General features: G+C 39.3%; 2 long non-coding RNA genes across 3 annotated transcripts in view; one reads left to right on the plus strand and one right to left on the minus strand.

Annotated features, from left to right (window-relative positions):
- The window catches only part of LOC135313091 (uncharacterized), a 160,463-nt gene that overhangs the window by 104,573 nt on the left and 27,920 nt on the right, over positions 1-27,970 (plus strand). For both annotated transcript variants that reach the window (XR_010372682.1, XR_010372683.1), the window contains one exon: positions 27,676-27,868. This is a non-coding gene — a long non-coding RNA (uncharacterized LOC135313091). The remainder of the gene's footprint in view (positions 1-27,675; positions 27,869-27,970) is intronic.
- On the minus strand, positions 21,813-24,463 carry LOC135313092 (uncharacterized). Its single transcript, XR_010372684.1, has 3 exons — positions 24,340-24,463; positions 22,554-22,682; positions 21,813-22,336 (listed from the first exon to the last, which is right to left on the minus strand). It is a non-coding gene; the product is annotated as an uncharacterized LOC135313092 (long non-coding RNA).

Consider the following 27,970-nt stretch of genomic DNA (forward strand, 5'->3'; position numbering starts at 1 on the left):
AAGTTTATTTTTAGTAGTTGTAAACGGAGTTATTTAACTCCTTTTTTCCTGTGACTGGAGCTGAGACATAAAAATGATTAATACAATGACAAACTGGTGCCTGACCTCATGCTAGAGTTTGGATGGTGATGAACACTGTGTTAATCAGAAAGCAGTAGGATTCTTTCACATTATATTTCTTGTGATGCCTCATCTAAATAGTTGCAGTCTGACAGCTTCTGTGCTTAGAATAGTTCTGGTTGCCACAAAAAATACTGGGTTGCTGTCTCTGAGCAGGATGAATCTGCTTCCCTCCTTGTGGAGCAAAACTGGCAAAGAAAATTGTTACCAGTGTCCTGGCTTCATCACTGCTAGCACAAGTCCTGCAGATCCAGCAATGAAAGCCGAGGCAGTTGCTCTGTCATGGGCTGTAAGTGAGCTAGCACAAGCCAAAAGCCATCTAAGCCTCGCTGCAATAGTAAACGTGAGAGACCTCCTCCATTTAGTGTCACCAGTGGTGCAGGTCTTGAGCTTGACCTCCTCAGAACGGTGCCAGGGAAGGCACCCCAGGCAGTACAAGCTGTTCCCTGCTAACAGAGAACCACTAGTTCAACACTGCTACTCCTGTGTGCTTGTCAAATAAAGGAATTTTCTGCAGAATATTTATTCCTTTGTAAATGTAAAGCACCTTCCTGTAAGAGGGCAAACTTGTAAAGCTGGTGTAAAATTCGAGTTGCCTCAATTGTAAAGCAATCCAGCTGCAGAAGCTCAGTTTGGAGATCATGTTTTCTAAAAGAACAAGACTGCTTTTTTCTTCCAAAGCCACCATTAGGGATTGCATCCGGGGAACAGTCAGGGCAGTGAGTGTCAAAATTATTCCACCAAGGGGTCACACCAGAGAAGTGTGTTAAACTAGGCATTACAAGAACCAACATTTCCAAGTGATGCACTGTGAGGAAAATCAATGCTCATCTGGTTTCACTGTACTATCATGTGTCTGTGGTCAAAGAAATAGTTCTAATCGAAGAAGAAAAGCAGTCACATAACATGGATGGCTGGTAGCTGCATGGTTTGGCCCCTGTTCATAACTAAGATGCAGACTTCTGCCATTTTCTCTGGCACGTTATTTAACCTCAGAGTCTGTTTCCACATATCTCCAAAGCCATGCAAGTTAATTAGCTAGCCTCCAAGGGGGCTGGAACAATACTTATAAAATATTTGCAGATGCTTTTGATCTGGGAGGCACAGCAGAAAGGCAAAGCAGTATTTACATGAGTTTGAAGACAATTACAAGCAATTTTTCTGTTTGGTTTTAAACTGAAAGTCAGATTACATTGCAAAGCATTGAGCTATCCTGGCAGAAAACACAGCAAAATATCTAGCATGTTTAGTGACTGAAACCTTTACTGACACTGTCTCCTTACAAGTCTTGTGCATTTCTCACTGTTATAATAAAATCTATTCAAAGTTTGCCAGAAAGAAATGCATTTGAAACCACCTGTAAAGTGTCACTGGTTCTGTACAGATAACCACATCAGGATTCCGGGTGGAATTTTGGATGGCATACCTTATATAGCCTATTAAAGGCAAGGAGGACAATTTTCATAGATCTGGTATTGCAGTCATTTTCTTATCTCATTAACACAAATTCTTTATTGGTGAGACCCACATCAGTCAAGTTATTCCTAAATTACTGCTCTGTGAGAGAAGTTAATATTAACAGGCTAATATTACCTGCGTATTTCTTTCAAAAACACACACATTCTGAATAACAAAAGAGTAGGCAAACTGTCTTTAAGGATCAAATACTAAGCCACTGTGTCATGTGCAATTTGGACAACGAAATATAGTGTTTTCAGGGGGGTCCTTTGTCTCTGAACTTAATAGTGACATGTGAAAGGCAGGTGAAGAAAGCTGTGTTAAGACCTTAATTAGAAGTTGTTTTTTTTTTTTTCTTTCTCTCTTAACAAAATAAACACCTCCACCTGACTTGCTTGGAATTGCCAATGTTTCAACATAGCCTGACAGGTACGAGCATCGCCACTCGATATAAACATTGTCAGGCCACTGTCTTTGGACTGTCATCTTAGTCTCAGAGTCCTGTCTGTTGCCCCATATAAGTGGGTTTCTACAGATCTTTGACTGGCAGTGACCTAAACGTGTATGTTCCCACTACTTAAGGAAAGTGGATGATAGACATGAACTTTCAACTTAGAAAAATCTGTGTTTGGTAATATTAAATTACCTGCCCAAAATAACAGTCAACCAACAGAAACCCGATTGATCAGGTCATGATAGATCATGCGCATCCATGTAAATCAAAGAATCTCCCACATAGTCTCAAAGAAGGAGGGCACACCTGGCTCAAAGGGTTAGAAAACTGATCTTATTTAGTGAAATGGCCTCACATCACAAAGTCTAATTATTATGATTTTAGACCTGCCTAAAAGGAGGGGAGAGGGACTGCATTTCTGGGTAGCACGGGACAGAAGTTTTAAAGGGAAGGACAGGCTGCTATATGCATCACCAAGTTTAAAAGATAGGAAATCTAAATCTGCACCTGTTTTAGTTTAGTGCTTCATTCCCAAAAAGAGAAACCTCAAAATAGGTGTGTTGTAGGATGGATTTAATAATTTCCTCACTTCCAGTCAGAGGACATCGGCAAAGTTGTCTTCTCCCTGTGGAGAACAGTGCAAGAGATTTCACTCTGTAATGCTGATTAAGACATACCACCGACCCGACCCCACAGGACATCACAGTCAGTAAGAAAGCTTTCTTTGTAGCTTTTAGCAAACTTTCTAATTGGAATATTTAATGTCTATTTTCTTTGCTGGAGATTAAGTGAGGTCTTCATATTCAGGGAAGTGTTTATACATCAAATGCAGAAAAACAGTATTCCCAAATGATTGAGGTGAGTGTTCTTTAGAAAAGGACAAGAAGGACACTGTGTTTGTGGGAGTTATACATAGTAAAACTATCTCTTTAAGTTGAAAAGAGTCCCATGGCGTCTCTAACATACTAATCATGGGTGACAAATAGTAAGATATTAAATTCTAAAAATAAACTGACAGATGGAATCTATGTGATTTAAATTAGGTTTGATCCTGTAATGAAAAAATGACAGTACCAACTCTCACATGCAAGGCTGCCATTCCTGGTAGAAAAATCACTTCTCTGAGGCTAACCTAGGCAGCACTGAAAGATACTTATTGTTTGGAACGCAAATTTAGCAGAACAATAAAAAGGGAACATTACCATGTAAGTGCACAATTTAGGGTTTACCATGTGACTCTTTAAACTGCAAGACACAAATTACTAGAATATGGATAAACTTTCTCCTTGGACAGGCTATCTTAATCCCACAGAAAATATTGCAAATGCACAAGATAAGAGCTATCAAACTAATTTTGTACTCTTTTTATACAAGAGCACCGTCCCCTGCATTCATAACTGTTTAATGTTTAATTATTGCTTTTAGAATTGATGTACTTTTAAGATGAGATCACTTGAGCCATAAAAAGGTGCTGAGATTTCCCTCTGCTACTTAGTGCACAGCTTGTCCCTTGTTAAAATACAGCGTATAAACATTCAGAAGATGGTAGTAAAGGCTTATTTAAACATACATTCACTTTTTGGAAGAGGGGAAAGAAAGCAATTTTAGAAATTTTGCTACAAGAAATGATAAATTTTAGTATTCATTTATTCCAAAGCCTAAATACCCATAGCAGGGAAGCAATAGTCAAAATGGGGAAGCAGGGTTATTATTGCATGTTTTTGACTTGCTGGCTAGAGAATTGTGTAAGAAAAAATGGAATACAAAAGCGGGCAAAGTTTAGATGGCAGGCTCACAAGTCGGTCACTCAGTAGACTCTGCTAGTGTACTTGGAAAAAATTAGGCAGATTCTTAGACTGAAGAGCTATAAAACCTGAAGAAGTGGGTTCCTGCCAAAAACCATTTTTACTACTTTCCAACCATATTAGCTGGTCTAATGATTTTAGTTCTATCCATAAAGCTTATATGTAGCAAAGCCACTCCACTCCCAGACCATATTGGGGTAGGCGCCATGTGCAGCAGGGATCTCTCTTTGCTGGGCAGCATGGATAACTGCACAAATTCTTTGTAGACTTGCTTTGTTGGCGTAAAGTCACTGGTTAGAGACTATCATTGTTACAACGGGGAAATTAATTTTTTAGCTGTACCTACAGAGATACATAGCTTTTGGTGTAGATGTTGTTAATAGAATAAAAGGCAATAAGTTGGTACTTACATCAGGGCTGAAACCAGTAATGTTTTTATTAGGCAGATAACTATCTATTCTGCAATTCAGTAGTTTGAATTATATTACAAACTGAGCCTCTTTGGGGATTTTTCATTAAAATATCATATGCAATTATTTTGCCATTTTCCTAGTTCTCTCTTACATTTCTCCATGTACGTGACTGAAAGGCCTATGTGCTACAACAATCCTCCTAACAAATGTTAGAAAATGGTATTCCTTAATAGCATACTCTCTGTAATGTAACTTGCAGTAGGGTTTGCTTGTATTTTAAGTACAGCGAAATGTAAAGACTGCAAAGGTCAGAGGAAATCAGCTATGCCAATGAAAATCAAATATAGGCCTCAGTCTTTCCCTTAAGTCCCATAATCCTGAGTGTTGTTGCTGTTCAACGGTCTGAAGGCTCCACTGGGAAAGAGCTGTGCTGCGTAAGGCACTACACCACCACATAAGTAGACAGTTCCTGCCCTGGAGAGTTTGCCTGTTTAACCAGATTAAATACATCTTGCATTCTCTTTAATGTGACCTTTCTTTCTTTGTTCATTTTACGTGCTTGTGTAATGTACCATGCTGGGGACAAGTCTGTGATATTTTTATTTTGAATCAACGTTTAAGAGAAGTATTGCCTTTTGGGTCTTAGGAAAGGATGACATTCTTAACCAATACATACTGCATGAATTTTTCATGACTCTGCAGCAAGAAATAGTGTCACATGCTGGCACGGATACCAAGCGACTTTATTTTTATTTAAATATGTGGACAAGAATCAAGGTTCTTCTGAAACAGAAGAAACACCATTCACTCTCTGCTGTATCTCTTAGTGGTAAAGGAAAAGCAAAATTACTTCAGCAGGAGAACTCATTTGTTTGCCATTCCAATCCTTCTGCTTCACTAAAAGGGCAGGTGGCATCTTTCAGACAGCAAGGTGCTGGCATGTGTCGCTTGTCTGATGGAAGATGAAAAAATGCTTACTTTTAAACACCTTAAATGAAAGCACTTTAACTGAATCCCTTATATGAATGTTTTCAAAAGGAAGGGACCACAAGGGACATGACTGTAGAAACATAATTACTGCACACCAAGCTCTCCTGCTTGCTTTTATGTAGTGAGAATTGTGTTTTGCCCTTCAGCATATATATGTGCTGTCAGCAGCTATGTGTAACAATGGGGCCATATATTGTAATCTCGGTGTCAGGATTTGTTTTCCTTGCTTCATTTCTCTGGCCATCAGGAATGTACACCACCTCTATTCTGATTAGCAAGAGGGTTTGCACAGCCTTGTGGGAGAGACGGGAACAAGCACAGCATTAACTGGCAGCTGGAGATAGAGAGTGGAGTAGGAACACTGATTTAGTGGAATTATGTAGAGTGTAAATCAAAGCACAATTGGGACCCAAGGGATTAATTAAATCCTGGAATATATATCCTGAAATATATCTCCTGAACTTTAAGTCTTATTGAAATAAAAAAGAAAGGATTCCTTATACCTAGAGCCCAGTTAACTCCCATTTAGCTCCATATTCTAAAAATCCACTCTATCAGGTTTATAAGCTCCTTTAGTGTTATAAGATTTCAAAGATTTGAAGACATTAAACTAATGGCTTCAAATGGAATTTGCAAGCAGCATAATCCACTGTTGATTACTGCTAACCTTTCAAAAGTCCAAACAGGCACAACCTTTCTCGTATGTTCTCCTATCTTCTCATACCAATATCAGTTTTGCCTAAGTACTAGCCCAGAAAGCCTCTGTAGGTAGAGATTTAATGAATTGTTCCAAATAGTTTTGAGAAACTATTTTTAATCTGCTGAAAGATTTTAAACCATAGTTCTGTCACCTCATTTCATTCTACATCCTGCCTATGCCCTGAGGGTTGTCTGCCTTAGGATAACATAAACTTCTGGAGACATGTCAAGATGAAGACTATTGAGTAAGCATCAAATGTGCTTATTCATGACTGTTCCTCCACAAAGAAATGCACTGCCCGGAAGCAACGTAATACTGGTATTTGAAGCACAGTAGTTATACCCTCTGTATCAGTAAAACTAAACATCCCAGCTGGGTCACCACATCGGGCAGTTCTGCTGCTCTCAGTATCAGGGCTATTACCAGGGTGTCTTGGCCATTCTCCGTTACCAGAGGAGATACACAAAGTGTTCCATCTGAGAACAGACCCTTGACTTTAGCTACAAAATTGCTAACAAAGATATTGCAAACTCTAGCACTGTATAAAAATCTTGGAATTCATGGGTGAGTTTATAACTGGGGAACATTGCTCTGAGACTTAAAAAAAAAATGCACTCATTTAGTCACAAATTACTCCTCAGTTTACCAAATGTAGATAACTGGCTACTGAAACACTGGGATAAAGTTCAGTGCTTCACACAAATTAAATTGCCAGTCTGTAAGTACCAATGCATGAACTGATTGCAGTTCATCATCGTCTGCTGCAACAGAGAGCCAAAAAACAAGGCAGCTGTAAAGAGATGGTAATGTGGCCATGCCATTTATCTACTAGAAGATCTCTGTTAATGATTCTAATTTTCTTTAAGTAGTTCTTGTAATTAACTCTAAATATCTGCTAGAAGCAGAAAATACACAGATCTACTGTCTGCCAGCCCTACCGCTCGCATGCAGAAGATCGTGATATAATAATCTGAGATTTTTAAGTTTCCTTGTAGTCTTAAAATTGATTTTTCAGGAGCCTATCTGTGTCTGAGCTTAAAATTAAGTCTTTTCTTTCTGCCAGCAGGTATTTGTAACCTAAGTGAACAATGCAACAAATGAAATGGAAATTCTGCCAGGTGTGCAAGGTAATAGCTCTTTTCTGGGTACCTCCACTAAGCAGTACAGTTCTTACCCAAAGTCCTCCACTGTGCACATAAAACCAGGGAGGACTTTTTAGGGAAAGACACCATGATACCAGCTTAAGAAAAGGTAGTAACAATATAATTAAGTAGTTAATGAAATGCCCACACCCTGAATATTACTTGGCAATAGTCTTTCACTCAGTTCTGTCCTATCATAGTGCATATGTCTCTTTTAATACAGGACTTTTCCCCGCGGGCACACCATTCTGACAGCTTGATGGCTAGGGTGAACATCAGTGAGCCTTTCTGCAGCCCATGGCTGAGTACTCACTGGTTATCTTCTGATGCATATTATCAGCCAGGTCAAGTGATTTCTGTGCTACAGCAGCTGATTTATACTGAGATCCACGCTATAGTCCACTTTATTGCTGTCCCTCCAGCTTGAGCAAAGTTTCTCTGTTAAAGTCTCTGTATAGCATCTTTGCAGCCTCAGTGAGGAAGGTCCTACTGCATGTTGAACCTCTGAGCAAAATCCTTGATGTGTTGCCTGCCTCTTTTCCACCCCTCTTGTTCCTCCCTCCCTCCTATCTTCCTCCCCTCCTCAGCCACATGCTTGATTCCCCAACCAATATGACCACTGTGTGTGTTTTTGGCAAGGCCCTAAAGTGTCACTGGTGACTTCAAAAGCATGTTCAAATTTATTTTCTCTGGCTTTACTTATTCTTGACCATCAGGAGTATTTAGAAAGGTATACCATGCCCTCTTCTGTGTCAATTTTCTTATCTTTAAATGCATGGGATCCCCATGATATGAAGCTTTACCCTGGTCCATGTTCTAGGATTCCCAGAAGGCAGTTAAACCTCCAGCTTCTGTTCTTTTTAGTGGATGTTTAGGAAACTCAGCAACACATACCATGGAGATAAACAGGGAAAGCTGACGTTGAGGGTGATTCTATCCTTTTCACCCAGAACATTAACAAAAGTGTTTCCCGAGAACTGATAGCTTCTATCTTACATGTTGAATAAAATAATAATGCCAAAACTGAGCTCTTGTTTCTCAACTGTCCATCCTCTTAACCTTTATAACGTGGCTGATGTATGGCATTCCTGAACACAGAAAAATCATAAAAATACTTTTCAAAGCCAGACTGAAAATCTTTTATAAGAAATTTTCTTGAGACTGCAGCAAATGATTACAGGTATTAGACTGTCTCTACCATCGTGTGTTTCCCCAGCGGTGCAAATCAGCAGAGCATCACTGATTTGAAAGGAAACCGACTGCTGTAAGCCATCTGCATTTTTTGCCAGATAATTTTAGAAACAGGAGAAAAGAAGAGAGCATTCAAAACAAAGGGCCTTCTCTTGCAAGTCACTGGTTAACCCCTCACCTTACATCCATCACATTCCCTATCAACTTCAACCCCTATATCTTTCAAAACTGGACACTTTCCACAGAAGTCAGATTTCTAGCACCACAAAAAATAAATCAGGTACCTGCTGAAGTCCTTCAGGTTCTAGATAGCTTTATAGCAAAAATTAATAAGGACAGCAAAAATCCATAGTGTTTTCAGTTTGCTTCTTAAAATTTCTCCCGTTTTGTAATTATGGCTGTCCTTGTGGGTTTTCTTTTGGAAGGGAAAAAGTTGGAAGGACAGTTGTTTTCTTCCCCAGGAGTGATTAAAGCACCACTTTCCTTCCTTGGGGTGGCAGGGAGTTGGCTTCTGATTGTGGAAGGCCAAGTTTGATTCCCCCTTTGGATATACAAGCTTTATTTTTTGAATGGCTCAGAATTGAGCTATCAGAGTACCAGCTCCAAGCTAGGGTTTGGGTTTAATGACTCTGCCACACTCTTTGGCCTAGAAGGTCTGGGAGCGTGGGACAAATTCAAGACCTGAAATTGAATCCCTTCTGGGAAAGTGCATTGTGCTAACTCAAAGAGACTCCTGGGACAATCCACTTTAAATAGCATTTGTTTCTAAGTGCGATAGTTCATGTGAAAATGCATGCAGCACTGGTTCTTACAAAAGTTTCACCTCAGATTGTACTCTGCATAAAGAACAGTCTCGAGCAATTGCTGGATTTGCAGGATGTGGACAGGAAGAATAAGGAGGGAGCAAAAGTTCAGCAGTTCTAGTATGTAGGTATAGAAGCTGGATTTTCATTGTCTCCCAGTTCTCCCTCTCTCATTTGGGGATATATAGGGGAATGCATGGGAGAAAGCAATGCTGTAGCTTCCCAGAACACCGCAGCTGAAGCTTGCCAGACACATGGTGACCATCAGAAGGTTGCAGAGATTAGTCTAGCTATATAAATAAACATGGCTGAATTCTGCCCCAACAAAAAATTGTTTGCTCTGTGTGACTCTGCTGCACGGAGCATGCTTAGGTCAGTGCTGCATGAAAAAGAAAGAGGAAGAGATTGGATTGAAAACTTTCCCATATTGCAAAATCCAGGGAGAGAGAGTTTTTGACTGGCTTCTATTTTACTATAGGGGGCAGGAAGAGTACAAAGAACACCTCCCCCAAGGGTCTATCTGAGGTGGGGTTTTTGCACTTTCTGTTCTACGCTGGGCTTTTATGCAGGGTTCACCACAGGGATAACAGACTAAATGCTAAGGTCAGTCCCTGTGAGGGAGACCTGCCTCCTGAATTGTTCTCAGCAGTGAGTAGGACAACAGAGCCAGTGAGTAGGAGAGTTACTGGGAACTAAATGAATACGTTGTTTGCTCTTTTTTCCATTCCCTCATTTTTTTTACTTGAACATTGTTTGCAGATGAATGTGGCTCAGCTGAAATATATTCACAGCCATTCTAGCATCTTTCAGGAGAACTCCTTGACTGGGAATAGCATCCCTGAGCCTGCGAGCCTTTGTATCTTGGTATCAAGTGCCCGTCTTCTTGCTGCTTGTAGATGTGGAACACAAGAGGAGAGAAGCAACCTTGTACTTCATTAGGAAAGACACTGAAGAGTAAATCCTAAACCTTGACTGATGTTTTGTTCTCCACACCTCTCTTTAATTTAGGGACACTCCCAGTGCAGGTTCTGTTTTGCTCTTGTGCTTTATGGCCAGTGGGCACATTCAATACTGCTCCAGGGATTACTATGAGGCTAGCCAAGGGACTCCATATAAACTGGTTCATCTGCTGAAAGCAGTAAAGCGATAGTAGCATGGGGCTGTTTACCTGTGGTGGTGTAGAGTCATACTGACACAATTCTTCCAGTTTCAGGACAGAAAACAGTATCTCAGAATGCATTAGAGCACTGAAAGCTACTTTGAGTTAGGTCAAAGAGATTGCCCAAGCAGAACAGGAGAAAATACTGTTTCTGGAATCTGTGCTAACTGGCGTGGATCAAGCTGAAAAGTCTCTGTGTAGTGCCACATTTTATTAGAGAGATGCACTTTTTGTGCCATAAAAATGAACGAGCTTGTTCAGAGCTAAGTTTATGCACTTACAAGACATTCCGTTGTAAAACTGAGATCTATCCTAAATCGCTCTTTCAGACTACCTGGTAGTGCATTTGAGGCCATTATTCTGAAGTAGTCTACACTAGCAGGCCCTAGACTCCCCCATTGTGGAGGATGATTTCAAATGTGCATCTCCTTTCGTTTCGTTGTCATATGAAGTAGCCTCAGCAACAGGGAACGTGCAGATAAACATGTATTCCAACATAGGGAACCGTAGCAACAATAGCTACAGTAAGACTGGAGACAACTTTCTAATAGAAGATATGAAATAACAATATTCTGAGTCTACTGCAAGTTGCTGAATGCCAGGTTCAAGACAGCTCCACTCTGGCTTGTTGCTTTTTATAGAAAAATACTGGAAATGTCATTGCCCTATTTAAAATCTGCCCCCTGATAGAAGAGTGTATATATCTTGTATGGCTGCCTCTATACAGACATATTGTTGGATTTTATTTTGACAGCAGAGAGAAAGGCTTCACTGCAAAGACCTGGTTTTATGACTATTTAGGATTGCTCCTTGCTAGGGCTACAGTATCATTTCCTGTGTAGATCTTCATGACAATAAGGTAGTGTCTAGAAAGATGCCTAGAAGGGGTAGGAGAAAGACGAGTAGCAAGTTCTGCTAAACCCAAAAAGAGTAGTATGCTAGACCAGCTCCACTGCTTCCTGTGATCATGGCTCCCATGGCTCATTTAGATTGCATAAAAACTACATGACATACTGCATTTTCTTTTACATACCTGTCCTACAGCAGCACAACGTAACGGTATGGTTAGTTTAGGTTGTCGGTGGGATTTCCTGTCCCTTGTGGCACAGGCCTTCCCTTCCCTACCTCACACACATCCACAAAGGTCACACAATGTGCATCTAATCCAGCTGCACAACACTGGCTATGGTTGTGAAAATGGAAGGGTATTGAGGCGATGTCCTCATACTGGAATATCCTGAGACAGGTGCTTTCTAGCTTGAGACTCCCATGACTGAGAGCGATTGAAAAGTATGCTGTTACCTCTGCCAGCTAATCTCAGTGGTCTCAACATCATCCTGTACGAGTGATTGATGTGGCACAGATTTTCAGTTAACAATGTTACGTTATGTGTAAACTTTGCTCATTATGTGTGAGGGCTTATCCTAAACCCAATAAATTGTCAACAGTAACATCTCTCCTAAAGTTAAATATTACTTTCTAAAAAAAAATTCCTTTTTTAATCTTGGACTATGGTGCGTATTATTTTTGCCATCGTGTACACCCATCGCTACTATTATGATCAATAAGTAACAAGTCTGTTCATTGTTCATTAACTAGCCCTTTCAAGTTCCCAGATAAATAGAAACAAAGAGGTTTTCAGGCTGTTTCTCTCCAGGCACCTTTTTCTTGTATTCTTACAGTTCATGGATGCATTGATAGAGGCCGAAAATTTCATATGAAGCAACTTGCTAGCCTGCTGTTTCAAACCGTACCCTCATAAAAGGAACTATACCTTCAACTTTCCCCAACTTCTACCATTAATACAATCTTTGTTTCTTGTCACTGCATCCTTTCCAATTCATTGCAGTCACCAGAAGCTAATACTACCTTTCTGATCATGACTGCCCCCCACTATTATTTATGATTTCTATGCTTTGACAGGATAAGCAGCATTTTGTGCTATTCAAAAGCAGGCATGAATACATTACTATCCAACACTTGCAGAACAGCAGCAAAGTGTTTATATCTTCAGGAAAAAAACTTTGTAACTTGTTGATTGGTTTAGGTCTCTCTTTTATACAAGTTACTTGTATAAGGATTTAGAACTGTATAAAATAATTAGCTTAAAATCAAAATGTTTCCCCGGGGGAGTCTGCCATATCAAATATTACTTAACAGGGATGTTAATGACTCACTTAACTCTGATGTTCAGCTCCTTAAATGAAGGAAACAGCAAAAGCATAGTAAGAATAATATTGTTGTTAATAAAGTTAGCAACTTCACATATAAATTTTGAATCCCCCTGCATTACTAAAATGCCAGTGAACTCTGGTCCTCAGGCTAGATGTAGCAATAAAATTTAACAGACTGCAAGCATGCAAAATGTTTTATATAACCCACAAATTTTAAAAATGATTGATAGGTTTTGAAAAGAGACACACTGTTCCTGAAGTCTAAACTTTTTCCAGTAATTACCACTAGGAAGGGATGACTAATTACAGTACTTTCTATGCTACATGATATACATAGCAGACAAATACACTGAAGAGTTTTGATTTAGGTGTTCTCCATTTGGTAGAAGGAGTTCACCTATTTTTAGAAAAAGACCTATGTGCCTGAAGGCTGTAGGCTGATGAAAGTCTTCGTACTGTGCTTTGTAGAATCAAAACATTTTCTGATGCTGCTGAAAGTCAAAGTCAAAGCTTTTGAATTCAATACAATATGCACAATTACTCAAAGTACAATTACATTATTATTATTAAAATTGCCATCCCTTTAGTTCAGCACTGCAAATGGTTGACATGCAAAACAGCATAGATTCTCATAACAGAATAGATACGTAACTTTCAGCAGCGGTTAAACGCGGCAAGATTCTTGAGATTTCTGTTGCCTTCATAACTTCATTCTCTTAAGCAGCCATCTCTTTTTCAAGAATATTGATAATTTGAAAAATATTTGTAGAAGCCTATTCCATGCTCATAAATTAATTTCGTGCTTACCTAAAAGAGAGGGAAGCCTATTGAAATCAGTCAGTGATTAATACGTAGTGTGAGGGAAAGGGAGTAATTCCACTGCCTCACCAATTCTCTATACATGTGGAAAGTGCTTTGTTGATTTAGCTGTCCCTGAGAAGTATGTTAGGAATCACAGTGTCAGACTTTGTAAAGTAAAGGAGTGACAACTAAGATCAGAAGCAAGGTTTTTTCAAATGGGCCAAAGAAGTGCAGACCCTTACTTGAAGAAAACCGACGTCCCTTAAGCTACCTGGAAAAATTTGGCCCTTGTGTGCCACAGAACTTCCTGGGCTTCTGACAGATTCTTATCCCAGAAAACAGACTTAGAACTCTTCAGTTCAAAATTAGCTGACATGACTGATGCCAGACAGCAAAAAGGGTGAGCTTGAAACCCTCCTTCAAAACATGGCCAACAGAAAACTTAGGTTCCCTATTAGAGCTTGGATAAGATTATTGCTATTTGCTTTTGGATAAGAGGAAGAGGTATGACATTATATCTGTTCCTGAGCACAGCATTTAGCACTTCTTATCTATGAACTATTTCACCTCCTGGAGCCTTGCTGTGATGAAAGCAGCGTGTCTGGGCCTGGGAATACCTCCACATATAACTGCATATTTTACTTTTGGAGTTTAGAGGCCAAAAGTGCCTGGTGGCCCCACTGGCTGCATTCACCAAAATTTCCTGTAGAAAGTTTTACAGTCTTGAGCTGAGCTGGCACCTACAGAAACACTGGTCAGGGGATATGTCATTAAGAGAAAGAGAATTACATTCTTCCCTGTACCTTGACATTGAATGAAAATTCCTGACTGTGTTGGGTGTAGGTAGCAAGATTTTGGTAGAGGGGAGCTGCAGGGGTGGCTTCTGTGGAAGGAGGTCAGGGCCTGCCCTGGACACAGCAGGTTCCAGATGGCTCTGCAGCAGACCCACCACAGGACACAGCAGAGCCCATCAGCCAAGTTGGTGGCATCTCTGTAAAAACATACTTGGAGCAGAAAACACTCATGGGGGAGGGAACGGAGGAGGGAATGAGGGAGCAGTGAAAGGAGGAGCGAAGAAAAAGAGTGAGAGGCAACAGAGGGAGCATGACAGCTAGAGGAGTTGGAGGTGCTCCATGTTGGAGCAGGCACACCGCCAAAGGGACTGCAGTCTGCTGAGGACTCACAATGGAGCGCAGGAGAAGCATGCAAAGCAAGGACCTGCAGAGAGAAACAACTACATCTTTGACCACAATCCCCTGTGCTGCTCGTTGCCTCACTGAAGGGACTGGGTGTAACATGCAATGATAACAAGGGGTATGGAGAGGAGTCTGGAGTGAAGTTGAGCCTAGGAATGGGAGAGGATAGGTGTTTTAAATGTTTGCCTTTGCTTGGTTGTTTCCCATTACCAAATCAGTAATTAAATATTTATGCTAACTGGCAATAAATTAAATTTAGTTCTTCAAATCCAGCCTGGTTTTCACACAACAGTACTTGGTGAGTGAGTTGTCTGTCTCTGTTTTGACGCATGAGTTTTCTAACCCCTGTTCTCCCCATTTTCTTCCTCCTTCTGCTGGACAGGAGAGAGTGAGCAAGCAGCTGAGTGGGTGCTTGGCTGCTAGCTGGGCCAACACACCACACTGGCATAGAGACCTTTTAATGCACACAGACCCTGAGTCTTGAGCTGGGTTTCTAAAACACAGTTTCTTTGTAGCAGAAACTTTAGGAAAGCTCCAAAAGCATGAATGAAAGACCAATGGTTCTGAAGTATTTCATAGCCTGACAACTTTCTTCTGGTGGTCTTTAGAATTTCCAGATTTAAAACCACCTTGAGATAATTAAAAAACAATAACAACAACAAAACCCCAACCTGAATAAATAGTATCTGACATGTATTGGAGAAAATAAGGTGAGGTAAACTGATTTTAGAAGGAGTAGGATGAGAAAAGAGGAGAAAAGGGCCTGAAATGCCATTGTGAATTCTTTGTTTCAACCGCAAATGAGAAAAGCTTACAATAGGTATCACTGCTTTAGAAAGGAGTTTTATACTGATGACAGCAAATAATCCTTAACATACTAGTCTATAAAGACTCACAAACATTTATCTTTTTCTGTAAAGGCCATTTTTCTTCTTGTATTCTTGCAGATTAACTGGTTGTATTCTATGTTTTATTGATCATTTGCTCTCCTACACTACCTGCAAATACCATTTATATTTCTCAGTGCTGAGAATACTGTGTAATTGTTTGACAGTGGTTTAACCTATCAAGTGTTTCACAGAACAGCTCTATGTTCTGTGCACTGACAATTATTTAAAATCCATCTGTAAAAAATCCCCTCACTTAGTTTCTGTTGATTTCCTAGGACTGTTTTTTGTTTTCACTACTCATTAAAGCTTCCTATTTCCTTTACCAAGGATAAGAAAAGTACATTGACAATAAATTTAGGATTCAAGTGTGTGTTCTTGTAATAGAGCCTTCCTGAAGTCTGCCTATAATCCAGACAGAGTACAGAATTAGAAGCCGCTCTAGTGTAATCTATAAATCATATTCCTTTCACTGGTTTGTTGACATTCTCAACAACTGCTGCAGACAAGTGATGAGTGATGGATGAAGTGTTCTGCACTTAATCTGGTCCTGTACTGGTGCATAGTGTTGTAGTGTGCTGTGAAACGGCTTCCATGGTCTACCACAGGGGCATCAGTACTTGCAGAATGACTCTTACACATGCCTCAGGTTCCTCAAAGGCCTGGACGGTGCCTGCTCTGTAGAAGTGCTCAAGGTGAAGGAGGAAGGATAAAGCTTCTGAGTGTGGGGTGACCTTTTCACCACAACAAAATAAAAAATATTAATGGGGCTCACGCTCCAATGTCCTTTGAGCACATCTGAAATCCCACTTTCTGTGCCCTTGCAGGGAGGACAAGGTACAGTCTCCATGAGAATGGTTACCTCTGGCCTATGTACTGAAAACAGTGGTAGGAACTGTCTAGGGTCAGGGCACTACAGTGGGATGCCCCTGCTCACAGTGCTTCAGGAAAATTTTGATTAAAGGCAGAATCCAAAGAATTTTCAGACCATCAGTGAAAGGCTTAGAGAAGTTGTTGCAATTACTGCAGTTGTTGGAGCAAGGGAGTATATTCCAGACATAATTACATAGAGGCAAAGGAAAAGGAAGGCTTTTATTCCTTTTAAGAAGCCTTCTAGTCATATTTTTCTCATTGTATTTTGTCCAGCCTTCCCATGCATCATTGAAACATTAGTTTTCTCTTCTTCCTTGTGGGTTTTCAACTTCATTAAAAGTCTGGAAGCTTAATCAAAATCAACAGAGAATGAATTCACAGACGATCACTTCTTCTCTCCTTCCCAACTCCCCAGAAAGATTCAGCAAAGCAAGAAACTCTTTATTGTAAGCTTTTTTGCCTCTGAAATATTTTCTTAAGAGAAAAGTGAGAAAGACAATTTTTTCCTACCAAAAAAATGAACTTTTGACTCCTGAGTTCCCCTCCTTACCTTTTTGTCTCCCTTTGTTATACATATTCTGTTTTATTTCAAAGAATATTTATGATATGGTACTAAAAATCCATGGCACTCTTTGAAAATGTACAAACCATACTTAGTGGTTTTGCTCAGTCTAACAATGTAAAATAAACATCATTTCCTCCAGCAGAAATGTACAACTTCATAACAGGTGCCAGGCTCACAGGATTGGATAAAATTCCAAATTCTCCCAGAATTCAGAAACGATTGCTGATCTACTTAGGGCTTTCACTAAAACATCTTTTTTTATAAATCATTCCTACAGACATTCACCTAATAAAGAAACTATGGGGTCCAAGTACATCTCTCTTGAAGTCAATCTTACTGTGTCATCAATGAAAGTGGGACTAAACCTATTTCAAATTATAGTGTCAGAACTCAGTAGCTGTAATGGTATTTATGAGAAGGTGAGAATTTGGCAAATGGGAGCATGTAGAGTCTGTTACACGGCTTAGTCATGCCCCTGTCTCACTGCACTAAGCCCTGGGCCCCTGCCCCTCCATATGGTGCTCCTGGTGATCTCAGGCATAATTATTACTTTTTGCAGGGTTACTTTTTTCAGTTCAGTGTCTGCAATAATGTGACCACTCAGCTATAACCCATCACAGTGATATTTTTCTACCATGAAACTGAGCATATATATATATACTAAGAGGACATATAAGGGTACAAAACCTTCTGTGGTGGTGTTAGATGGATCTGGTTTGGTTTCAACAAAACTAGCAGGTTCATTTAGAAAAAAAAGTCTCCAGGATCGTATTATAATATTTATGCAGTGTGGAACTGCCTTGAACAGGATTCACAGTGAAATATGTAGCTAATCTGTTTGACCCTACGCATGCTTGATACCCTCATAAACATTTTCATAGTCATTCACTGTGGTGGGGCTATATGCCTCAGCCTTTAGCGATGGTATGTGCAGGTTGTTCTGTCGATAAGCCTGGCAAATGGTTAGATACCTTTTATGCATCTCAGCTATTTTACCTCTTTTATAATTTTTATTTTTATTTTATCTTTTTTTTAATAGGAGGGCATTGTCAATATCTGTGTCTCTGTTTATGAGAAAAGGAATACTTTTTTTGCCTCAGACTATTCATAATGCCTATTTTTGTCCTTTAAATTATTCACTGTCCATATGCTTTTGGAGCCCAGTACATTTGGACAGCATGCAAATTTCGCAAGAAAAATTTTATTATTAAACATAAATTTTCATCACTTTGTATTACACATACACTCTTAATCCACTTATAAGTGGCTATCACATATATCAGATTTGTCCCTGTAGTCAGTTGTTTCTTTGGCTGCCCTATTATGGCAAACAATCAGCATTTTAACTATAACTTAAAGTTTAGATTGACCTGGGTCCTTTAGATAATTCTATACTTTATTCATAAGAAGCTCATTTTTTTACAGGTACTATTGTTGGTTTTTGAGTTTCAGTGCAGTTTAAAGAATGTTTGCATTGGATACATTTAAATCACTGTAAGCTGAGAACCTTCAAAGGTGTTTGGCTTCTGTCATGACTGTGTGGACTAGTATGTGGGTGACATACTCAAATTATCTTAGATACCTGGGTCAGCTGTTCTCAAGCATCTACTTGCATTAGGGAAAAGTACTGCAGTACATTTTCAATGGTTTTTAGCAATTGTAGTTGCTGGAGTGTAAATAGCTCTCTGAGACTTGCCTACTGGTTAGTCAGTGCTGCTAATGCGGAAAAATGACTGTGTTTGCTAAACATGACTAAATCAGACTATGATATATGCATCTCTGTGGCTTGGCCCTGAGTAGGTTTGCTTCTCATGCTTCTCCCTCTCATTTTAGTGGACATTAGGTTCTGCCATTAGCAGAAACCATGCAAAATTGCTTCAATGCTTTAGAAACACTTTGCAGTTGTCCTGTCTATTTGCATGCTTAGGATGTAATCCTTCCCAATAACTCAAAAGAGAAAACACTACCAGTTCATGAGTGTCTTGAGTGGCAGTTCATACAAATAGATGCCTCTGCGTGTGAAGCTTCAGAGTCTGCAAAGTACTCTATAATTTACAGAAATTAAAACTTGTCAGTGCTTTATTAAGTCATACTGATGAGACAAAACCTACTGTGGGTGAGAGTATCCAAAGTCATTATCTGTCCCTATCCCAAATCTTAGCCAAGATCATTTGAATGATACAGGAGAAGACAGCAGAGGACTGGTGAGGTAAGTCATCCTATGTTATTAAAAGAAGAACCAATTATTTCTGCCTCTCCTCCTCACCTTTTCCACAAGCTTCTCCTAGAAAACAGCAGTGGCGTTTCTGAGCTTTTGCTTTTCCTTGACTCTGTCATGCTATTTTTGAGATAATTCAGACTGACTCAGTTACCCTGCTGTCAAGACTGAGAAACTGCACTGACTGCAGTAAATGTGGGTGTAACCATAGCAGGAGAACTTGGCAGCATGGCAGTGAAAAGAAACTAGCAAACAGCATATAACTTGGGTAAGAGGGAATAAGGAGAGATATGCAAATCCACTCCAGCCCGGTGCTTTGGCCACAAGTTCATTGCTTCCAACTGGAGTTTTAATACTATATATAGAAAAACAAAGCAAATACAAGCTTACAAGCCCATTGGCACCTTGATGCCATGATACGACATGATTTCTGTTCAGCTGGAGCATTGTCCCTACCCCCTATCTGGAAAACTGCAGTATTAGTAACCACTGCCTCGTCAAATAGATAATATTTCTAAACATGCTATTTCCACCCCTAATCATAGCAAACACTAGAGTGTGCAAGTCTATTCCACTCCTCTGGGAATTTGCCACTGGGAGTGGCGATTGCCTGCATCCAAAGAGATCCCAAGGATAAATGCCAGGTTCTTTTTCCTTATCAGTTTCTCAGCTCCAAAGAATCAGTGGCATTCAGCTTCCCTCCTTCTATATTCCTCCCACTTCATGTCCACCCACTCTTGTCACGTTACTGGTCACCATATCCAAATCTCTGTTTATCCCCGGGTTCTGGGAGATTTTTAGCACAAACTCTAATCTGTTCCCATGTAAGCAGTGCAATGGTTCTCAGTGATGCAGGTAAAGAACATGCTATTATTTGTACTAAATCATTGATATCTGGAGAATGAATAAGATCCTTTTATAAACCTCTATAAATAAAAAGTTTTGCTTTTCTCCAGCTCCAAGAAACTAAACAAATTACATATTACCATTAGTTTGTAGAAAAAAAAAACCTAGAGAAAACATTCCCTTAATATGAAGACACTTTCTTTTACCCTAAAGTAAAAAACCTGAAGTAACTCTGTTTAGCATAATAAGATTTTAGAAATCTACTTGCAAAAGCTTGCAAAATCATTCTAAATTAAGTATATTATTCATCCTGTTGTCTTCACCATTCTTTCTGTGGCTATACAGCCTGCAAGAAAAAGGACCAAATATGAAGCACAGCATGTCTGGGAAAAGACGCTTTAAAATAGCACTTGGCATTTTCCAGTTCATTGCAGTGAATGTTAATGCATATTGGGAATTCATAAACACAGAGAAATTATTTAGACTTCCCTTCCTGTATAACAAACACAGCAGAACAGAGAAGTGCAAAACTTGATATTATGGTGTTTTCAGCTGGGATCCAATTGCGTGAACACTATTTTAATCTCAGCTAGTTTCTTGCTCATACACTAGGCTGCACCTATATTCAACCTACGAGGAAAGGTTGGGTAAAGCGCATGTAGGACAGCTTTAGTTTAGCTTGTTCAGGTACTGGTATGCATGGCCATGTACAGACATTACTTAATGGCGATGTGTCCATGGGCCCAAGCACTGGTGTGTGATTGCCCAGTATGATCCTGTGGCGGTCATGCTCCCGAGCCCAGTTCTGGCCAATGCCAGTTAGAGCTCTCCCAGGGAATAGGCTGGGGACAGCAAAGGCCAACAATGGTTCCCAGTCGGCGCTGCAGTCCAGGCCTCTCTATTTTGGGACATGAAGACAATGTGGCTCTGTAGAGGTGAGCTATGCTGTCACACTTGTCCTCGGGGCCAGCGCACAGGCGTGGCTTGTTCTAGTTGCTAGCACAGGCGTAGCCCACGTAACTCGGTTTTAGCTATGTGAGCAAGTCCATAGGGTGTCTGGGGGCTCCCTTCTAGTCCCACACTTGCTGTGCTCCCTGCTCTGGTAGCTGAATTACAGCTAGCTCATTTCAGGTAAGACTGTGTGCTGTGGCCCATCCAGTAAATTACAGCATAGCCTGCAGCAGCAGAATGAGAAACAATGACCTCGCTGATGAGGTTGCTGGCTATGTCAGGAGCTCTATTCTGAGACTGCTAAAAGGGGAAAGGTGCTAAAGCATGCTTCGCCTTTCATTTGAACTGGCATCTTCATTTTCAATGGAAAGGAAGTGTGACTGATGTACTCTCTCTATATTTGACAGTGCTAATCCCCAAGTTGTCTCACTCTGCCAAAGCTACCATGGATTATCTTGGTGGCACCTATCAGTGAAATACAAAAACTCTTTCAAGAAAACAAGTTCACATGTATATACATATGCATATATATCTATGTGTGTGTATATATGCAAAGTTATTGATTACTCCTCAGTCCTTTTGGTTCCCTTTCTGTGCCAGCAATAGATAACGTTCCCTTCACTGGTTTCATTCACTTTTTTAAAGAAATGCCACCCAAAAACATTGTTGGAGCAGCTTATTTGTCATGAGGGTAGTTGCCTATCAGCTTCCTTCTCTTTTGGTTTGACTTAGGATTTTTGGAAAAAAAATTAAAATAGATTTTTTGACATAATAAAAAACTGTGTGTTTGCCTAATGAAGAAATCTGTGTGTCTGCATGCAGTGAATTGATTTAATGTGATTCTAGCTAACTTACCTTGGAAGACATCTCGGGCAGATGGGATGGAAAGGTAAAATATAACAGGATGCCAACCCTCATTCAAATAAAAAATATCACCTCTGCTATCCCTCTAGCAGGTTACATCCAGTCCAGACAAGAGAGTGAAATTCCTAAGGGAAAGAGTTACTCCACATCTTCGGTTCCACAGACTGACCAGCTCAAAAATAACGTTTTAGTGTATCTTTAATCAAGGCTTCCCAGGTAAAGCAAAGAACTTGCACAAGCTTTGTTATATAACTCTCAGCAATTTTTATTTTTTTTTGCTGTCCATGATGGAACATTATGAAAATAATGATTATGTCTATGGGACATCCTGCAGTGCCATCCAAAGACACGCAGCCCTGGAAGGTCAGGACATCTTCAGCCAGGGGTCTGAGCTAACCAGGTCTGCTCAAATGCGAGGTGTGTTAGCTGGAGCAAAAGGCCACAGTAATGTGACTCTGCTGCTTCCCAGTCTAAGCAGATCTACATGACACAGCCTGGCACAATGTAGATGCATCCCTAGGATAAATCTTCAGCCTTGTATGAATTGGTAAAGGCCAGATTTATTCCAGTCGACACCATCTGAAGATTTGAATCATGTTTTGCAATTAGAAGACATGTCAGGATTTGAGAATGAAACATAAGTGCCCAGTCAATTCCCCCCATTCCTGAACTGCAAACTTTGCCAGGTCCATATTGTTTGGATTCTTAAGTGTATTGCCAAATTTTCTGTGAACAGAAAGGAGGTTTTATTATCTTTCAGCATTTAGAGATAGCATGTAGGTTATTTAGTTATTGAATCAGCATGACTTTTTGTAATACAGAAGGCTGAATGCATGTAGAATATGAAAGAATGAAGATGAGCTTTGTGTTTAATGGTATTTTTCCATATAATATTTTAAAATATTTTTAAAACATAGAATTTAAAGTCAAGTAATCCACAAACCTCAGTGCTACACTCCAACAGTGTATAGAATTACATGTTTGAACTGGCTTTTCGACAAGCTTTCCCTCATTTTAATCTGACACCTGTCAGCAGCTGTGAAAATGTCCATGGTGTTCACTGGGGCAAAGCCTAGGAAATAATAAAGAAGCTCTTGGAAACGTATTTGAAGTTTGAGACCTGTGAGAATTCAAAGCTCTTTGTTGATCTGTATAAACATGAAACTGAGAACTGCCAACAGTTTTATGAAAAACGAAAACCCAAAAATGCCACAGCCAACTAAACAATAGGCGCATAAGTGACAGTAGATCATGGGTTAGTCCCTGGAATTCCCTAGTGATGGGGCTATGCATTACTGTGAGTACAAAATCAATCTGTACGCCTTCACATTTTATAAAAAAAATCTACCTGTGACATCCAGTACTTTTTCCTTATTTCAGCATTAATAAATCCCAGAATCAGAAATATTAGTGATGCCTTGTCTTCCTCCTCAGTCTGTTATTGCTTTGATTGCACCATTTTTTCCTATGCTATGTAAAGGCATAGGACATTGAAGTGATTCAGAGTCGTTAGTCCATTTCTTGCTAGCAGCATCATTTTATGTACACATATCAGACATCTAGTGCATGGAATTGTGCTCCCTGCTGAGGTAGGGCCGTGGAAGAAACAGGCTGCCGTCAGGTACCCTCAAAATCATTCACTTTTTATTGTGGCTATATCTTCTGCCTCTATCTATTTTCTCTGCAAAAGACTCGTTATTACTTGGGTTTTGATGCAGCTTCTACTGCAAGCCTATTCTTTGCTTTCCACAAAAAGAAGGGGATAGTCTTTTCAGAAAGTAAAGCATGATTCACCCCCATCACCACATATCTTATTCTCATTGTTGTTTCTCTCTCCTTCCCCACTCTATCAGTAAGGAGATTACTTTTACTTCTTACTGATTGCCTACAGCATTCAGTTTGTACCTTTGCCTCAGAGGAAGTTTTTAGTATTCAGAATGAACATTACTCCTGGCAAAAAAGCCTGATAACAACAACAACAATGCTTTATTCAATACAGAATCATATGTAGATAAAGATACACCTGCATGTAATCCAACAGCCTCTTCATTTTTACTGTTACATACATTGTTTGTTAGTTTTCCCTTCAGCTGGCAAAGCAGCAGACATATTCTAGACACTACTGAGAAAGTGGAAGTTTTTATATTCTATGGTATTGTTCTGTAAGTTTGCCTTAACATAGATTTCAAGCCTTTTTGGAACAGAGAGGCTCTTGAAACCCTGCGAGCAGACCAACCGCCATGACACAAATTCATACACGTAACGGAGTACGAAGCCCTCTATCTCAAAAGAGATAATTAAATAACAGTATTTCAGCACTGGAGACTGTTGTAGCAAGTAGGGGTCTCTGGCTGCAACCAACCTCATCTCCACATGTGCTTGTTTATCAACTCCCTGGACACTGCTTTCATAGTATTCATATGATGGCTACATTCATTGTGCTCATTTATACATTCTGAAGCTACTAAGCTTATAAAAACATTTTACTGCGGTTACTCTTATGCATATGTTTGAGACCTCTGCCAAAAAGAAGCACATCAGATGCACTGCATAAATAGATTTGTGTAGAGCCAGCTATTAAGCCTAACTGGTGAGGGCAATTCAACAGCAACATTTAAAACAACGGCTGAGATGCCACAAGCGTACCCAAAAGGGTACCCAAGGGGTAAAATGCCACCCAACAAGAGTCCTTTTGGAAAAAAGGAGGGATAAAGGGATGCTTCATCTACCTGTGGTACATTGCCAAGGAAGGCCCGGCTTTGGGGACGGATGAGGCTCCAGGAGCTGCCTGATGCTCACATCTCACAGACCTCTCTTTGACCTTAGTCCCACTTCAGAGGGAATAAGCAGGAATGATTTCTCAACCTCATGTGCTTTCTTCCTGTCTTTTGTCTGGAAACCTTAGCTGGGGACAAAGTCTGACTTCCATTAAACATTTACAATGTTTTCAAACTCAGCGTACAACTGATAGCACTAAATTCATATCATATTAGCCAAACCTTAACAGAGGTTGCTATTATTATAATTTATTACAATATATTATATTTAATTATAAAGTTGCTATATTATTATCCATTTACAATGGATTTTTAAATCAACTGAATACTGCTCTGACAACTGTGAAATTATTATCTATGTAAAACACAATGAGGATAATGGTAATCCTATGTCATGCCATACACTTGCAGGGATTAGGAAAGATTTCATAAGAGTCACGTCCTTCTCTTACTTAGTCCTGAATCTGATTTCTCGCATACAGTGGCAGGAGGAGAATTGTAACGCTGCCCATGTGGACCAAATGAAACTGGGACAAGGTCACCATACAGGTCAATCTACTTTAAACATGAATTTTTGGCAAGTAGTTTAACCACAAGGAAACTCGCCTGCATTGATTCTTGCAAGTTTGGTTTGGTTTGGTTTTATTGCAAGAGGTCAGAAATTATTAATGTTTAAAAAATCAGCAAGTATGAGTTGTAAGAAATTTCTTCAGGAGTTTAAAGCTTTAGGTGAAGTCTAACTCATTTTATGTATGATTTAATATAATTTTCTGAGCTGTCTGTCCCTACATATTTGTGGTTTTAATTGCCATTTCAGTTTTCATTTGAATGTTTCTTTTCCAAGCACTTAAAAAAGATCTTTAAAAGAGCATTTCAGCAAAGCAAAAGTAAAAAATAATTAATCTAATGGAATATAGCAAGCCATGATCTTTAGAATTCGACACTCAATTTCATTTCCAATTTTTTGAAATAGAATTTCATAATTTTTGAAGAAATGTGGATTTTGTAGATTTCCCCTTGCTTAGATCCTTTGAAAGTTTCTCTTTGCACTCTAACTCAGAAAGCCTTTTAAAATTAATTTCACTGATGACTTTCAATCCTATCTATTAAAAACAGTCTTAAACTTTTCAAGAAAACAAAAATATAGTAATGGTTAGATTTTTTTTACCACCTTTTGCCAGTATTTATCAGTCTGTGTCACTAGTAGCCTACAGATTATATATAGTGCTTTTTATCTTCAGGGAAAGAAGAACTCCAAATCGTTACTTTGCAGACATTTCTTTTCAAGTTTTGTGTGCTTTTCTGACACATGATTATTCTGTGATATATTAAAATGTAAGTCCCTCCTCTTTTGCTTTTCTATAATTTAAATAATTACCTGAATAAAGCACGCGAATTATGGCTTTCACGTTTCCCAGTTCAATCATGCTAATTTATCTTCTGGCAGAGAATTTCAAACAAAATTACTGTCTCGTTCTGAGACAAGATGTTAATAAAAGATATTAATTACTTCTTAGAAGGCATATTTCTTTATCCACACCGCAAATTTTAAAAGTTTGCTAGAAAAGAACAAACTCTGCTTTAGTTCTCCCTTGTCTGACAATTACAGAATTTTTCTCACTCAGAGTCATACTAAAAAGCCCTTTTTTCTCCTCATTGAAAACCTTTCCATCTATTTCTTCTGTATCCTCACTGACCACTGGTGCCATCACTTTCTTTAATGCCATTTAGGATACATTTACTTTGAAACCTCATCTTCCTAGCTTTGAAAATGTACATGAAGATCTCTGGTGTCTAATCAAAGCAAATGGAGAGCACAGACTATATTCTATACTATTTTCCTTTCTACAAGAAAGGAAATCCTTTCTTGTTCAGTTTCATATACTATACCCTGCTGATAAACCAGGCAATTTTAACTAAAATTTTAATAGAAAAAGGGCATGCAATAAAAAAAATAATGAGCAAAAGTGCTGAATGCAGGTCAAAGGTTTTGCACAGCATGAAAATCTCTTTGGATTTAGTTATCTGTCAGTATGTTTGGGAAAGCATGGCTGGATCAGTTTTGAAAAGCCAAATATAAATACAAAATACTTGTTGAAGTTTACAAACTTGTTTCTGCTTTTCTGTTGGGGGTTGTGGAGGAGAGCTGTGATTTTTTTAGGATTATTTAGCTTCACATCACAAAATTTTCTGTATGTAACGTGGAATCTTAATCTAAAACTCTCCTTTCACATGACTTCTAGTGTTCACTGCAGGTGTGGAAAAGAATTTTTGGAACTTGCAGATAGGAACTGTGCTTTCATTAGAGGCTAACAAGGTTCTACTTCCATCAGTAATAGTCTAATGAGAGAACAGGCATATTAAAATTCCTGTTTTGGGGTGGATCTGTTACCCTCTCACAAGGAATTTAGGGGAGCGTGCCCATTTATGCATATAATTTGTAGGACCACTGTTTAATCTCCATTTAGGGGATAAAGATCATTCCTCTATTCTATTCCACCACTTGGAAAAAAAAATAAAGAATAAAAAGTGTAAGCTTTCTATGCAATACTCATGTTCTTCTCTAAACAATGTTTTATAATGGAGACACAGAATATGTTTTAAATCAGTATTGAGATAATTGGCAGTGGAAGAGACAGGGCTAAAAATGTTTTGTACCTCTTCATTCAGTGGAACATAGATAATAGACTGTTCTGGCTGCAGATACTGCAGTGAGGCAAGAGGATTTAGCATGGACTGGTTCTGTCACAATAAACCACAACGACAGAAAGAAACTAACTTACCTTTTCAAATAATGTGGCCCAGAGGTGCAAAGTAAGCAGCAAAGAGACAAATACATTGTGTTTGCAATTGATGCTGGAGCAAGTTGTATTAGAAAAGAAATATACAAAAAAACCCCAGAAGGACCAGGTGCTAAAAATAAAATAATCTGTCAATTTCCATCCCTCTCTGATACCCAACATTAAAGTATGATCTGTTGTCCTCTTGTTTGCTTGGGCACCATTTAATCTCTACATTTCATGTATTCATACTCCTTCCAAGCAAAGCACGCACCGGACTACACAGAAGCTTCCATTTATTTTGCCCATATTTGTGTCAGTTTTAACCTTTCTTCACAGTCTGTTGCTGTACTTTTGTCCAGAAGCAGCAAAAGCTGATGTGTTTCCTCCATTACCTTTGCTCTTTTAGAAGATTTTCACCTAATATTCTGTACTTAGGCTGAGTATGAATTCAAAGTGCAAATGATAATTGTGTTAGTACTCTATCAGCTTCGTGTTTTAATTCTAGACATAATTTGGACTTCCCATGGAGTAAGAACTGCCTTCTCCTGGCTGTGCCATTGACAGTGTGGTAAATGGTGCACGTGCAGTTCTTGCAATGGAGCTTAGCACAGCTGCCAGCAGCCTCACTTCTGCACCAGGAAACACAGACCCCAGCTCCTCCTTTCGTACAACAGCTTTTTTGTCTGAGAGAGTTTCTGGTAAGTGGTACCCACCAACTCAGAAAATCAGTCATCTCTTGTACTCTTTTATAACTATAAACAGGTTGCTATTTCATTGACCCACTCACATCAAGCCTTATA

Source organism: Phalacrocorax carbo, chromosome 4, assembly GCF_963921805.1.
Source record: "Phalacrocorax carbo chromosome 4, bPhaCar2.1, whole genome shotgun sequence".
In the NCBI taxonomy this organism is placed as follows: Eukaryota; Metazoa; Chordata; class Aves; order Suliformes; family Phalacrocoracidae; genus Phalacrocorax; species Phalacrocorax carbo.